At 48.2% G+C, this 16,248-nt stretch overlaps 1 protein-coding gene across 1 annotated transcript in view; it reads right to left on the bottom strand.

Annotated features, from left to right (window-relative positions):
* Positions 1–7,745, bottom strand: part of Blk (BLK proto-oncogene, Src family tyrosine kinase) — a 46,620-nt gene extending 38,875 nt beyond the window's left edge. The window contains exon 1 of the mRNA XM_050152373.1: positions 7,315–7,745. The gene's annotated coding sequence lies outside the window, so the exon portion shown is untranslated. The remainder of the gene's footprint in view (positions 1–7,314) is intronic.
* Between the last annotated feature and the right edge of the window lie 8,503 nt (positions 7,746–16,248).

Raw genomic sequence — 16,248 nt, 5'->3', positions numbered from 1 at the left:
ATATATAAAGCTATTTGAAAAGGAAGGAGCTTACTGTTGCATCAGGAAGCTGACAGACTAGCAGGCTGACATCTCTTGCGTTTCAAAAGGCCCCTTCAGCCTTAGCTAAAAACATTTAAGGTGGATATCTACAGCTCACTCACAGTGGGAAGAACCATCTTCCATGAGTGTTGGCAAGCTGTTCTGACTCTCAGGAGGGAAGTCTGAATGAAACTGGTGAAATCGCATAGTCTAGAAACAACATAATGTTTCCCTTGAGTAAGAACTGCACGTACGGAGCTGCGGATGTGGTTCTGTTGGTAGAAAGTTTGCATCGCGCACACAAAGCTCTGGGTTATGAGACCCTAGCATCTCATACGCTGGGTTTGGCGGCACACACCTGCAGGCCCAGCACTCAGGAGCTGGAGGATCAGGAGTTCAAGGTCATCCTTAGCCTCCTAGAAAGTTTTAGGCCAGCCTGAGCTGCTTGACACTCTTTCTCCAAAAAAGATTTCAGAGTTCACAGCCTCCTTAGTGACTATGATGAAACTGAAAATATTGAAAGTGAAAATATGCTTACCATAAACAGGCCAGCTCTAAAGAGTAACTGCTTTTTATTTTTGAAATATAGTAAGAGTTGGAACTCATTCTCTTTGGATGGATACCTAGCTCAGCCTAGATATAGTAGGGAGGGCCTTGGTCCTTTCTCAGAGCAATGTGCCTTAGCTTCTCTGAGGAGTGGATGCGGGGTGGGATGGGGGAAAGGTGGAGGGAATGGGAGGAGGGAGGGAGTGGGAACTGGGATTGGTATGTAAAATGAAAAAGGATAGTTTGTTTTCTTTTTAAAAAATTAAAAAAGAAATATAGTAAGAGAGATTACTTTTTATTACTATTAAAATTAGAGTATTCAAATTTTTTTTAGAAAAATAGAAATTTAGAGCTAGGCGTAGTGGCGCATGCCTTTAGTCCCAGCACTCGGGAGGCAGAGGCAGGCCAATCTCTAAGTAAGTTTGAGGCCAGCCTGAGCTACAGAGTGAGTTTCAGGACAGCTAGGGGTGCACAGAAACCCTGTCTCAAAAAGCAAAAACAAAACAATAAATTAGAAATTTAGGGACTGGAAAGATGGCTTAGGGGTTAAGAGTACTTGCTGCTCTCGCAGAGAACAAGAGTTTGGATCCCAGCATCTGTATGGCTGCTGACGACTTTCTGTAGTCCAGCTCTGGTTTGATGCCCTCTTCTAGCCTCTGGGGGCACACCCACGGTGTATTCCCCCACTCCACGCCCGAGAGAGAGAGACAGAGACAGAGAGAGACGGGGGGGGGAGACAGAGAGAGTTTTTATATGCTAAATTTGGCACCCACTTTCAGGATCCCTTTTTCTGGCAAAGCCTACAGCAGATTCACAGACTTCTGATTAAGAACAAACTAGCCCAAAGCTCTGGGGATTGTTTCCTTATGAGTCACTTCATTTCCCAGGCTGGAAAGTCTGTTCTCTGGCCAAAGACCACATCACAGCACTGGCCAGCAAATACGGTTGTCAGGGAGCCAGCTGACAGAGGATAAAACTCTCAGCCACCATCGTCACCACTTACAATGCGGCTTGATGCCAACCCTATTCTGCCCCCCAAATAAGCGTCTTGTGTTCCCAATTAATTGCCATTCCTTGGAGGGATTAGGAAAAGACAGCCTTTGGTTCCACGACGCAGCTCAGGGTAGCTTTGCCTGTGTGCTGTTTCGTCTTTGAATCACATCTTACTGTGTGATCATTAAAAAAAAAATCAAAGCAAACTAGAAGTCCAATATTTATGCAGTCTTGAGGATGACCATTGTGCCATAGAGTCACGGGAAGATGCTTAGCTTATGATGGAAAGAGGAGAAAAAAGCAGAGCCAAAGTAACATCTCCTACGCATCCGTGATAAACTATGCCCAGGATAAGCCAAAGTGAGCAGCAGGCCCTAGGACCAGCGTCAGCAAAGTCAGGCGAATCGCGGTTCCTGTCTGTTTTCAGTATTACCTTTGGGGTTACATAATTTTTGCAGATTTGAAGTCAGGAGACAAACGATACATCTGTGTTAAATTAGCTCCCAGTGGCTCTCCCTCCCTGATCCCAGCAGTGCACTCCTCCTGTGGCTTCCCTTGTGACTGGCTTTGGGGGTGTAAGGCCAGGACAGAGCTAACAGAAAGAACCCCCAGACTCGGATGACCACAGACCCCGAGCCTGGCATGAGAAAGAGCAGGGAAGACCCCATCAGCTTTTCCAGCATCCGTCCTGTGTCCCTTCACACCCCTCCTAGTTTCCGTCCTAGGGGTGTGAGAGGGGGGCTCCGTGTTTAAATTCATGGGGTGTGTGGAATGGACACGCTGTCTTGCTTTCTTCATGTCGTCAGAGACTGATGGTCACAGTCACATCACCCACAGACTGATGTTCGGAGTCAGCTGTAAATGGCTTGTCTGTGGTGACCAATTAGTGGTGAGAAACATTACAGTCCCTCAGCTGCCAAGACCCTGGCCTGGCCCAGCTTCCGCCTGGCATCTGCAGCCCTCATGGGGTCCCCATGAGAGCATGAAGTCAGCTACTCCCACGCAGCTACCGAGAAAACTGTGGATAGGTTCCTACTGCAGAATCTGAGGGAAAGAAAGAGACAGCTCTGACACAGAGAGGCTCCAAAGGCTAATTAGGGGTCAAAGTCAGATCCCAGTGAACTGCCTCCAGGTCTGCCCTCAGAGCCCCGCTGAACTCCTCAAGCAGGGCTCCCAGGAGATTCTCTTTCAAGGCCAGTCCTTTTAGGGGAAGTGAGCAAGGGCCTAAGGGGCCCGTCCTGTTCTCTGACCCCAGTGCTCTTTTAAGTCTGGACATGCAAATGACCTGGCTTCCTTTTCTGCAGGACCATGGGGACAGTTCCACTGCCCCACCATTTCGACTCCTGTTGGAATGAAAGGCTGACGTGCCAGACCAACTTTCATAACCACTTTCACTGTTCTCCTCAGACTTGACAGTGTCTTGGTCTCTGGCTGCCTGAGGGGTGACGGAGAGTTGCCAAGCTGAGGGCTAAAGAGGCAGAGGAATGTGAGGAGAACTTGACCCCCAAAGTGGCAGGATAGTAGGAGGAGAGATCAATGAGGGGAAGATCTAGCCAGTGGCCTAAAAGAACAAGGGAAGGGTACCACACAAACAGCCCAGAGGGCAGAGAAGCAGGCTTAGCAAGGTCGTGTCCCCAGGCAAACAGGCGCCAGAGTCTCCTGGGGGTAGAAACCCTCTCAGCTATGCCTGGGCTCTGAAGAGCAAGTGTCTCTGCCCACCTCAGATGTAAACACACTCTTGTCCCTTTCAACAGAGCCCAGCCATTCCAGAAACCCACCCAGCCTCCTGCCTCCTACTGACACAGCACCTCTGCAGAGGAGGTCTTCCTACAGCAAGACCAGTGCAGGACAGAGCTAGGAAAAGGCTCCCTCTGGCCCAGAAACAAGTGAATTAAACACGGGAATTAAACAGGTCATCCATTCCCCCAGATCACACCAGCAGCCCAAGCTTCTGCAAACCCTAGGGCTCTCTATGTAAGAGTGTGCACACTGTACCATAGATGACACCCAGAAGCCTCTCTCCTCTCTCCTCGTAGGCCCTTTTCCATCACCGTTTATCAACAACCTCTACTCAACAGCTACAGGCTCAGAGCACTCATTAGCTCCAGGAAACACAGCAGGAGCCCTTGAGGGTCAGAAGGGATTTAACCCAGGAAGTGAGGACCATCTACAGCCCTTGTGGACAACACAGTGGGTTTGTGGACACAAGCATCCCCTGCATTTGCTGTGCACACCAGATGCATCGTGTTTTTCTCCTCTTGGTCCTGAGGCAGCATCCCAGCTGTCAGGTGTATAGAGACCAACAAGGTAGAGATGACAAGGTCTCCCAAGAACTTCCTGCCAATGGCTTGGGGAATTAGCATCCTTCTGGTGAGGGAGGTCTGGGAGCTCCACGGTCACCTTGTGAGAGACTTCGCTCTGAAGGAGAACCTGTATTCCATCTTGTGGTTCTGTTTAGCACCCAGATCTCTGCTCAGAAGGGGCTGTGGATACTGTTTGACATGGCAAGGGAACAGAGCACAGAAGAGTCAGGCCACAGTCTCACTTTCCCTCACCTAGCAGGTTCCACAGCCTCGTCCCTGTTCAGACCCCTGTACCACACCACCTCGAGGGAAGTAAAATGTGCCAGGATTCAGGGCTGTCCCTTCTCCTGAATGTGCTGCTTCAGCCCACAGCACAGGCCATGGAGACCACCGTGGAGTCCACCACAGTTAATGGTGGCTGTTGGAGCTTGGCCCTTCCTCCTCTGGCTCTCTTCCTCCTAGCCTAACCTTCCCCTGGACTCAGCACTTCACTCTTTCAGTCACTCAAAAATGGTTTGCCAGCCTGGTGGTTCAGATCTGAGATCCCAGCCTCCCAGGAGGCTGAGGATGGAGGACTGAAAGTTTCATGCCTGTCCAGGCCACAGAGCAAGCCAAAGGACAGCCTGGACACCCAGTGAGACTCTGTCTCAGAATAAAAGAATGAAAGGAAAACAAGGAGCTGGGTTAGGTCGGTGGCACACACTTCTCTAGCGAGCTTGAGACCTTAAGTTCAGTCTCAAGTCAGGAAGAGGAAAGAAAAGGAAGAGAAAGGAAGGGAGGGAAGAGAATGGAAGGGAAGGGAAGGGAAGGGAAGGGAAGGGAAGGGAAGGGAAGGGAAGGGAAGGGGTACTCCATGAGTAGGTAGAAGACTCCAGGACACCATAACACAACACTACACAGCACAACAAAGCATAGCCTACCAGAAGCCATGCTGGAGGGAAACCCCCTGAGGTTAGGTCCTAACCACTGTACTCTGTTTTGAATCTCATCTCTGTGCTGTGATTCACATCTAGGCATCGTCTTCCTGCAACTTTATCAGTCTCTTTCCTTCTTCTTCAGCTTCTAAGGCATCGCTAATCTGGCAGAGGCATCGCTTTTGAGGAAAGCACACCTGCTCTGCCGGGCCTGCTGAGGAAGAGCTGAGCTGCCCTGTCCTACAGCTCCTCTCCATACCCCTAAACCTTCTCAGCAGGTCCCTGACTGCCAGCCTCAGGCGCTGGTCCCCGAGCTCCATCCCATAGACCAGAGTTCACGCAGAGGGAAGAATTTTCAAACACAGACCACAGTTGCTGGGTCAGCCATGGACGCCTGTGCTGTATTGCCTAAAGGATGACTGTCTCCATTTAGTTGAGAGGCTCTCTGAAGGTCTGGGTGCCCCCTTGCCTCCTTGAAGAACAGCTGGGCTTGGGAGGCTGAGTCCACACTAGACAGTGAGCACTGCCCAGCAGGGCAGGCATTGCTCAGCTCCACAGCCCCTGACACGAAAAATGTAAACCCAACAAAAAATAAACAGAAGAAAAAATACAGGGAGGGGCAGGGAACACAACGTGGCCCTGAAACAGATGGAGGATTGGAACGAGTGGGATCAGAGAGAGTGGCAAAGGCCTCCTTGTGTTCCAGAAGGTTCAAAGACAAGTTTCCCTGGGAGTGCTCATCATGTGACCACTTCTGCCCTGAGGCGAGATGAGTACAATTTTTTTTTTTTAACTTTTTATTTTGAAAACAATTCAAGGATTATGGGGAAAATGGCAGTCACCAGAACTAAGATACTCACACTGGTACAGTGGCACCAGGGGCACTGATCTGGGGCTTTACCACCTGTGTTTGTTCTTTTGTGACCCCGTCAGTTTTGAAGATTAGGACATTGGAGAATGGCCTTCGGTTTGGTCCTCCACAGTCATTTGTTTAATCAGGCTGTGTTGCAGGTTTGGGCAGGGAGTGCATGGTGGCAGAAGTTCACAGAAGCCCATGTGCTATCCCTGGTGTGGTTGGTCTTGGTGAGCTGGCTAAGCGGCAGTCTGTAAAGTTATCCTATACTGCTGCTCTGTCTGCCTCTCATACTCTATGCCCAGTCCCCCTCAAGTTCAGGGGGACTAGCTCTCCATCTACAGACAAGTCAAGAGAATTCTCCTACAGTTCCAGCTCAAGGTAACACTGGTTCTTTGTTGGTGTGGGCCAGTGAGGATGGAACCAGTGGCCAAGTACAAAGTAAATGAGAAGCTTTGACAGTCTTTGAAATTGTGTGTATGGGCCGGGTGGTGGTGGCGTAGGCCTTTAATCCCAGCACTCGGGAGGCAGAGGTAGGCGGATCTCTGTGAGTTCGAGGCCAGCCTGGTCTACAAGAGCTAGTTCCAGGACAGGCTCCAAAGCTACAGAGAAACCCTGTTTGAAAGACCAAAATAAATAAATAAATTGTATGTGTGTGCACATGTATGGGTGTTATTTCTCAGGAGCTGTTTTGTATTTTTTGTTTGTTTTGTTTAGACATGATCTCTCACTGGAGTAAAGACCATGGGGTAGGAGAGACTAGCTGGCCAATGAGCCTCAGGGATCCTTTTTTCTCTACCTTCCCAGGACTGAGATTGCAAGTGTGTGCCACTAGGCCCAGATTTTTTTTAACACGTATGCTACTGGATCAAGCTGTCTTTACACTTCTAAAGCAAGCACTTTACTGATTAAGGTATCTCCCTAGGCCAGGTCCAAGATACTTTAAAAAAAATCATTTCAAGAAAGCGTGACGTAGTGGCACGGACCTTTAATCCCAGAACTCTGGAGGTAGAGGTAGGAAGAGCTACACAGAGAAACCCTGCTTGAAAAACCAAAAATCAAACCAAACCAAAACAACAACAACAAATCCTTTCAAAATATGTTATCAACTATTTATTCTTTCGTCGCGTTGCCTTTCCTAACAAACCATATCTTGGCTAAAAAGATCATTCCAGAAATCAGTCCTGTCATATCGTCCCTGGGATACCTGAAAAACCAGACAATTTCATTCAAAAACAAAGTAAGAGAAAGCAACAGCCAGACATTGACCTTGAGTCAGACAGAGCACATGTTGCTGCCAACCTCACTGGACTCTGCATGGTGGCTCCAGCTGCCTCTCTTCCTAGGAGATTGTGGAGCGCACCTCTAGCCCCACAGCTGTTCTGCATGTGCCCATCCATCTTCTCTCATAGCCCAGGCCCTCTGTGGAACCTTCGCCACCCTTCCCCATCTTAGAGCGTCCGACACAGGATCTCCCCTGGATGGGTGCACTTTTATAAATCCAAAGACTTCTCAGGGAACAGACAGTGGGGTACCTTATCCATAGGCACAGAACAGAGTGCATGAATCCCATCTGTAACACCCACAGCAAAGTCCCTGCCCGCTCACCCATCCCAGAGGCCTCAGAGTGCCCTTGGCATCGTGTAGAGAAATGAACTGCCCAGAACCCAGCTGAGAGACCGACCTTGCAGGACTTCAGTAGCTTCTCACCATGGCTCTTCAGATCCCAGGGTACACGTGATTGAGGAAACCTCTAGTGGTAACCAGAAACGCTGGTCCCGGTTAAGAAAATTCAATCCCATCCCCAGAGGGATTCTTCTCATCTCAGTCAGCGTTGGTTGCTCGTGGCTTCCTGCCAGCAGCACACAGAGGTACCTGTGTGCCCCCTGTTGTGATCAAACTTCCATCAGCTGCCCCAAGGAGCTGCTCAATGTGAGCTCCACCCCCCAGCCAAGTCTTCTGGGGACTGCTGACTCCTCAGCCCCAGGGGTGCTCCTGGAAAGTTCCATGGGCACCTAGCCTTCAGCCATAGTGGTCACGATGTCCCTCTGCCACCCCAAAGTTTTCTCATGGGTTTTGGTTTCACCGTGTGGCTGGTGTTTTCCCTCAGCTGGTTCAGCAGGGCCGACACTCCTCCAGCTAACTCTAGGAAGTGTTTTTCAGTGGGCTCTGTCTGGGCCACCTGTGGGAACTAGGGCGGTTGTCCTCTCCAGTCCGTTGGTTTGGCTGTGCTTTTAAACGATGCTAATATTAGTGAGGTCACAGGATGCTGTGACCATTCAGTGGCAGAATGGGTGTGACTAGAGTATGAGGTATAGACGCATGGTAAGTACAAATCCCCCCACGTTGGATAGTGCAGCAGCCTGTGCGTGGTTCTGACCCCAGAGATTCTTCAAACAACCACTCTACTTGGCAATGAAACTCAGAGAAGAGAGAGTGAGGTGACAAGGGGAAGGATTGTAACACCATAATTGGGCATGTCCTTTCCCACATCAGCCAAGGGGCAAATGGGACTAAGAAGGTCACTGAGAGGACCTGCTGGCCCAGCAGACTTCATGGGCCGCTGACGACCTGCTCATCCAGGCATCTAAGGGAACCGGTGGGCAGATCTTCCTTCATCCTTATGGTCTGGGAGGATGGAGTGTGTCATCAGTCCACCAGTTTCTACACCACACCCCATAATCTGTCTCCAAAGGGAGCTTCCTTTCTGGGTTTAGGACTAAGACAGTGTTCACTGCAAGTCCTTGTAGAAAAGAGCTATAAGAAGTTCTTTGCGGCAGGGCTCGGAGCTCTTGGGTTCTAAGTGTTGCTGCTTGTCCCCAAAGGTTTGCATTGGGGATGGAAGCTGTATTCAGGTACAAATGTCCTATCACAGTATTTATGACAGAGTAAACAGCTGGAGTGTTCAGTTGAAACAAACAGGCACATGTGTGTGGAAACCAGAGGAAATCCTAGAAATTGTAATTGTTCCTCAGGTATATATATATATATGTATATATGTATATATGTATATATATATATATCCAAGTTTTCTCATTGGCTTTAAACTTGATGAACAGGATACGGTGGCTGGCCATTGAACTCCAGGAATCCTCCTGTCTCTGTTTCCTCTGGGCTGAGATCATAAGCACACACCAGCTTTTGTCTTGAAGTGGGTTCTGCAGATCTGGCGTCTTCTGCTTGCATAGAAAGCACTTTACCAGCTGAACTATCTCCCTTGAGCAGGGAATGTTTGGATAGTTTTCACACACTTGAACCTGAGGCTAGGAGTATACACAGGGAAGTCAGGATCCACCTTGCTCTGACACTGGTTCATCTACCCAGAGATGCAGAGGGAGAGCGGGGAGAGTTGGCTGAGAGAGATTCCAGTTCGCTGGCTGTAGATTATGGCCTTTGCCTTAGTTTAGCCTGAGAAAAACGTATCCTTCTGTTTTCCACAAATAGAGGTTGCACACACCACACCACACACACACACACACACACACACACACACACACACACATCACATGGATTCCTGCAACCACCCAGACAAGAACAAGGAAATGTTGCTGCTGGCTTCAGATGTCTGAGCAGAAGTGAAAGCTGACTTCAGCCATTTTTACCCCCCAAAAGTCTCAGGGCCCCTAAGAGAACTGGTGGGGACAGGACCCAGGGGAGAGATGGTAAAGGATGTCAGGTTAGACGGGGCATCCTTTGTCAGACATTGTAGAAAGTCAGGGAGCCTCAGAGAGGTCTTTTTGGGGCATGACTGAGACCAGACCCTAGGTCTGACTCTCCCGGCTTTGCGTTCAGCCTGACTGCCTCCCTCGGTCACTTTCCCCGTTTATTTTTGAGCATTTGAGGTGACTTATGCAAAACTCGGGGCTCTCTTTCCATGACTCTACACCGACCTCCTGGTAGCGGCCCATCTCCAATTAAAAAGTTACGATAATCTAACCCAAGATTCACCTCAAAGTGGTGGCATGAGACATTAGATAGCCGCTCCCTTTGAATGGCAACAAGCATATGAGACAAAACTGTCAACAAGACAAATACAAAGAACAGCCATTCAGATCACTGGACGATGACCACTCATTAAGAACTTCTCTTGTGCCAGGATGGCCACTAGTCTGTGGCCTGGCTGTGCAGCCACCCTGCAATGTGCTATCTTGGGTAAGGAAAATCATAGATTTGCTCGTGGTGGGCTTGGACCCAAGGCTAATGGAAACCAGCGGTGTACCAGGTAGAGGGAGCAGGTTTGGTCTGGGGGGAGGAGGAGAGAATCTGCCGTTGATAGGTTAAAGGTTATATATTCAGTTGTAGACAAGAGGTAGGAAAAACTACAACTTTCCTGGCTCAAGGTTATAGCTTTGGTTCCAGGAGGCGAAACACTCAGCCAGAATAGGAGAATCCTTCAGGCGAGGTGGCTATAATGAAGTTGAGATCATAAAGTCTCTGCACACACCCAGGGGATTGCTAACACAAGCGTGAGTGAGGTGGTGGGTGGGGGGGAGACCTGAGAGAGTGCAGCCAAAGTGAGATCAAAGAGAGACGGGAAGGCTTGTCGTACAACTGTTTCTCCAACCACACCCAGCTTGGGCAGCCAAGTGTGGAGAGCTTCTTGTTCAAGATGTCTGAGCATGCTCTCTGTTCAAACGATTATCTGGCAACACCGAAAGAGACCAGACCCTTGGGGGTCCGGACTGAAAAGTAGAGTAAAAGGGCTGAGAGGTGGCCCAGTGCTGGGTGTACTTGCTGCTCTTGCAGAGGACCTGAGTCTCGTTCCCAGCACCCACGTCTGCTGGCTCACAACTGCCTGTACCTACAGCTCCTCCGGGGAGATGCAGGACTTCTGGCCTCCACAGGCACCCAACACACAGGCACACATACAATTGAAAATAATGAAACATACATAATTGAAAATAATGAAAATAAATCTTAAAAAATGAAGTAAATGCTGGCTGGCACAGCTCTGTGCAGAGACGACAGTGGCTAAGCACCATGGAAGCGGTTCGTTTGGTAAACCAAGCCCAGATTAGTTCCTAAAATCAAGCACCAGGAACTTTCAGGAAAATCAAGCAAAACCAGAATCACTGAGATGCAATGACCAGTTTGCAACAAAGTGACCAGACATGAGACAAAAAAAAAAAAAAAAAAAAAAAAAAAAAAAAAAAAAAAAAAAAAAAAAAAAAAAAAAAAAAAAAAAGCCTAAGTGACTAGAAAACAAAGCAAAACCATCAAAAAAAGCCCAAGGAGACTTCAAAGCAGTTACTCTGGACATGTTCCGGAAGTTAAAGGAAGCTAGTCTCTAAGGTGTAAATGGTTACATTTCATGTTAAGAGTCAGAAAATACGTGCTCTCAACAGAGAAGTGGAAATTATAATAAATAAATGATAGATAAACAAATAAATAGGCTGGGGTTATAGTGTAGGAGTTAAAGAATTTTACCAGCATACACAGGCACTGGGTTTGACCCCAAGTACTATAAGAAAATAATGAAGAAGATTTCTGAAGCTATGAATTACCAAAACTAAACGGGAAAGCCATGAGCGAGGCCTGTGCCTACAGCTGAGATTGAGAACTGACATAAAATCACATTGTAGAAATACAGGTCAATCTCAGAGGAGACAGCTCAAAGTGTGGACCTCGAGAGCAGGAACGGTAACAGGTAGAAAGAAAGTTAAGGAAATTCTTTCCTACAGTGTGCTTTCCAAGAGAAAGAACGGCAGGGCCCCAATGTGGCAAGGGAACTCCTGATGTCACAGACATGGGGCAAGTCTGGGACATGGCCTGCGGAAATCCCCATGCTACCTGCGAGAAGCAGTCACTGCGCATAACTTCAACAGCCGTCCTTGAGTCTTTTTCCTAGGCCTCGGGACCTCCACTAGGAAGCGAACATGTTTTTCAGAACTCACTGAGGGCACAGGAGGCTGCCGTTTGCCTGTGATGCTAGGCTGGTAACTTTCATGGCACTGTGGTCACAGTGAGGAAAGGCTTGTTTGGGGCTCATGGTTTTCAGAAAGTTGCATCACGGCACGGTGGTGGGAGTGGTTTGGTCTCTGGTGATGCCAGCCTGTGGTAGACTTCTTCCATAGGGTACAGACTAAGAAGCTGAGAGTGGGATTGCTGAACCAGAAGTTAAAGGGCCAGCAAGAAGGCGCTTTCCCCTGAGCCGGAGAGTTTGAGTTTGTTCCCTGGAACCCACACGACAACTCCTACAGGTTGTCTTCTGACCACCACCACACATGATGCAGCAGGCACTCCCAGCCACCTAACATGTGTGCACACGCTAAATAAACACATGCATATTAAAAAAAAAGAAGTTAGTCCATGAAACATTATTTAGTTCCGTGCATTTGCAAAATTTGTTTTTTTTTTTACTGACTTTGGCTTTAGTCCATTGTGTTCAGAAAAGGTACTTAGCACTGTTCCGAGTTTTCTTAAGCTTATTGGCTTTCTGTGACCTGATAAACACACTCCATCTCGAAGCCTTTCTGTGTGTGTCTGGTGAGAATGTGCATGCTTCTGCCACTGCTCGGTAAATTCCGTGTGTATGTTGCCAAGGCTCAAAAATACGTTTACAATGTTCCCGTCTGGTGCTCTAGCTGATCTTAGGGTAGGACATCAGAGCTTTCAATGACTACCGTAAGAGCTCCCATTTCCTTCTCCAGTTCTACACAGGCATCCTTTATACATTTAGATGCTCTGATCTTGGATGCAAATATAGTCATAGTGATTACACTTTGCTATCAGCATGGATGACTGTTTTATCTACAGCCCATTTCTCTGGGTTACCTCTTGCCTGGAACCATCTCTTCTTCCCCATTTCTAGTCCTTCAATCCAGCCTAGAAGTAATCCTCAGTTTGAAGTATTTAAAGGTCATGTTTGGTCCTTTGACTGTGTCATCTCGGTCTCCTAGGCTGCTAAGTTTCTACTAAGAAATACACTTATAGAGCCATGGGGGGGAGGGTTCCCTTGTATGTGATTGCTTTCTGCCCAAGAAGGGACAGTGAGAGCTTTGGCTCTAAGGAAGGAAGTGGGGTAGGTTCTGGGCAGCCTTATCAGCTTGGGGTTAGTATTGGCCTTCAGAGGCAAAAGTTGTGAGCAACCGTAACAATAGCAAAGACACTAGGGATCCTCAGCAGATCCCAGGATCTCCTTTTGCAACCATGGAAGAAAGTCATGACCAAGAAGAAACCTCTAGGCACTGAACTGCTATACTGGCCTGGGATTAGGACAATGTACCCAAAATGCTTTCTGTGCTCTGCTCACAGCCAGGCTCAAGTCACATGCTCCCCCGAGGGACTGCGGCTTCCTGGCTGTACTCCAGAGCTCTCCGGGACCTATTTTCGCCTGTGGTGGTTGTGAAATCATTGTTTTTGTGGATAAACAAAGGCTGGGAACTCACAGGCTGCCATTTTGCTGCCTTCACCTCACTTCTATTTCATTTCCTAAATGTTAGTTTGATCAACCAAGTTGATTTTCCAAACTTCTCAAGCTTCAGGTCCCATGGAGCAAAAACTCCATGCCTGTGTGAAGTTTCTAGAAAGGAGTTTCTTAAACCTAGGAGGCAGCTGACTCCAACAGGGGAGGCAGTAGGCCTCAGCGCCATGCAGGACAACGCTGATGTCCCAGTTTATAAATTGCCCAGCTCTGAGAGTCCCACTGTATCCCCCAGCTGTCTGAACTTCAATTTCCTCATTATTTAGAATTAAGACAACAAAACTCAGGTCTTGGGGTTCTTGTGACAATGGGTTTGTTAAGTAGCTGGTCCTCAAATGTACCCAGAAAATGTTTATTACTTCTTTTTGAAATATCACAAGTCCTTACACATAAGACCTTACGGGTTTCTTGGTGGGTAATAGCTTGGCGCTACCTAGCCTGCTTGAAGCACATTTCCTTGCCTTAAAAATGTGGATGATGCTAACGTCTATCTTCTAAGGTTTTCGGGTCTCTAGCATGGTGTCCGCTCAATGTATGTCAGAGGTGACTCTGTCTGTGGCTGCAAGACTCTGGTAAGGCTGCTTTCTTGCAGAGGCCTGCCAGCCCACTTATTTCCAGCTCTTCCTGGCCAGGACAACTGTCTTGCTCACATAGAAAACCAGCTCCGGATAAAGCTGAAACTCCAGCTGAGCAGTAAAGGTCCCAGAATCCAGTTTCGGTGCTCTCACCTTGCCTCAAGTCGTTCCAGGGAATTTCCCCTGGGCATAAGCTACTCCAGATGCCAGGCTCCATCACCGACCTCACTGGTGAGGACCAGCCTATATCCCGAAAGACAACCACGACATCTGAACAGTGTGAGTCCTCTCTATTCCTTCCCCTAGGCAGAAGCTCCCATGTGTTCCTCTCCAGCAGGACATGTGTAGACCCTCCTCTGCCCATCTCCATGGCTAGCACCAGGTCAGGGCCCTGGTGGCTAGACAGTAACCTCTGACCAATATCATGCTCTCCTCCTCTCTCATGACTGCTGTTTTGTTTACTTGATTGTACGTCTCAGTCCTGTAAAGAAACTTTGTTCATTGGTTTGTGTGATTGCTGTTGCCTGTATTCACACACTATAATAAAGTAAGACCCACGAGAAGGGACAGGGCTGCCTTTCCGGCCACTGTGCCTATAGTGACCTCTGACAGTCACACTGTCGAGTGACTGAAGGAGTCATCATACTTGGGTCCCATCATCCCGTTTTACAGGGTTAAGAAAGGGACTGCTTTTGGTTCAAGTTAAGAGCCAGGGAGCAGTTGCATGAGACCAAACTCCAGGCTCTCCCATCTGCAGTCCGCTCCTCTTTTCTCTCCAACGTGTGTTTCTTGGAAAAACCCTTGCCAGGCCTCCATTCCAAACTCCCACTAATGACAGGTTCCGGGGCAGTGGTGCTGGGAGCTTCCAATCCTGAAGGCTGAGCAGCCTGCCACAAACCAAGCTCTCTTAGTAGCTCAAAGGTCAGAAGTCTTTATAGTTCAGCCACCGCAAGCCCCCCTGAGACCTCAGGGGGACACCCTGGCTGCAGGGCCCACCCTGGCAAGCTGTGGTCACTGCCCGCTCTTACAGGCCTCAGTGCCCAGGCCTTCCCATTTCAGCAGTAGCTATTGGTAAAGAGTCAGGCTTTCTTCGCAGGACATCACACAATAATAGACTGCGCTGGGCAAACACAGTGGCTTCAGGAGTTGGCATTGGTGGATTCTCTCCAGGGAAGAAGAGGCCACTTCTTCATTTAGGGCAGGACTCCAGGATGCCCTGGCAGCACCTGGTACCCACTGACTACCTGCTTGGACTCCTGATTCTTTCATGTACGTCGGGATGCTTCACCTTCACGCCTCATTTATAGATCGTGTTGATACTTTGTTCTCTAACAAACTTCCCTGCACAACGGACCAAAGAACACATTTCTGAAAAAGATGGAGTTGAGGTAGCAAGTCCAAAGGGGAAGTAAGAGGGAAAAGATTAAGAAGTATGGAAGAGAAGGGCAACAGACGACAACCTCTTAGAAAACGTCTCTGCTTGCCCAGGGGATACTCCTGACTCTCGATATTTTAGAACCAGAGTAGAGACCACACATAGGCTGGGAAATAAGTGTCTGGAAGATAAAAGCGCCTTCAGAGATCTAGTTCTTCTTGAGACTGAGACAAGATCATCTACCCGGTGTTCCCAACTGCCTAGTGGGTGTTCCCTGCTGGAGACACTGTAGACATAGCATTTCCAGTCCCGGCGACAAGGCTGAGGAACAAGGCTCCTGGCTATTTCCTAGCACACAGTAACTGCATGATGTGGGGTAGCAGGGACTGGGGTGTGAGGGGGGGTAATAACAGACAAGAAGGTGTGGCCCTGTGTAAAGACCCTTTCTGCTGTGGGAACTTGGTGAGGCAGGCTGTGGACAAATCATTTTAATCCTGAGTTTCAGATTTCCCATCCGTAGAAAGCAAACAAAATTGGCACCATGCTTTTTGTGTGACTGTTGATCAGTTATGGAGTTACAGTTAAAATAATGTAGCACTGACTAACTAGAAATAACCAGATCACTAGACTGAGTAGAATGAGCCACACTTATACTGAAATAAGTTAAAATGTTTGGTGTGGGATTCCCCTCTGTATGCTGTGAATATGTTTTATCATCATTGGTTAATAAAGAAACTCCTTTGGCCTATGGCAGTGCAGAATATAGCAAAGCGGGAAATCTGGACAGAGATAGAGAGTAGGCAGAGTCAAGAGACGCCATGTAGGAAGAGAACTCTGGGAAGAAGGAATTGAGGAGCAAGAAAAGGAGAGGAAGACATCTAGGGTCAGTCACTCAGCTACAGAGTCGGACACAGAGAAAGGAGTACAGAAAGGCATACAGCAATAGAGAAAGGGTTTGGCTTTCCTTAACTTAAACTATCCCAGAGGAAAAAAATAGAATAATTTAAGTTAAGAAAAGCTGGCTAGAAACAAGCCAAGCTAAGACTGTGCATTCATAAGTAAGAATAAGACTGTATGTGATTTATTTGGGAGCTGAGTGGTGGGCCCCCAAAAAGCAAAAGAATGGAGAGCCAAAAGAGTGAAGAGCCAGAGTTTAAAAAACAACCAACTAGGGCTGGAGAGATGGCTCAGTGGTTAAGAGCATTGCCTGCTCTTCCAAAGGTCCTGAGTTCAATTCCCAGTAAC

Source organism: Alexandromys fortis, unplaced genomic scaffold, assembly GCF_014885135.2.
Source record: "Alexandromys fortis isolate MF-2015 unplaced genomic scaffold, M_Fortis_MF-2015_v1.1 scaffold_75, whole genome shotgun sequence".
Taxonomy (NCBI): domain Eukaryota; kingdom Metazoa; phylum Chordata; class Mammalia; order Rodentia; family Cricetidae; genus Alexandromys; species Alexandromys fortis.
Note: the sequence above shows the minus strand (reverse complement) of the source record. Positions and strands in the feature narration are given on the sequence as shown.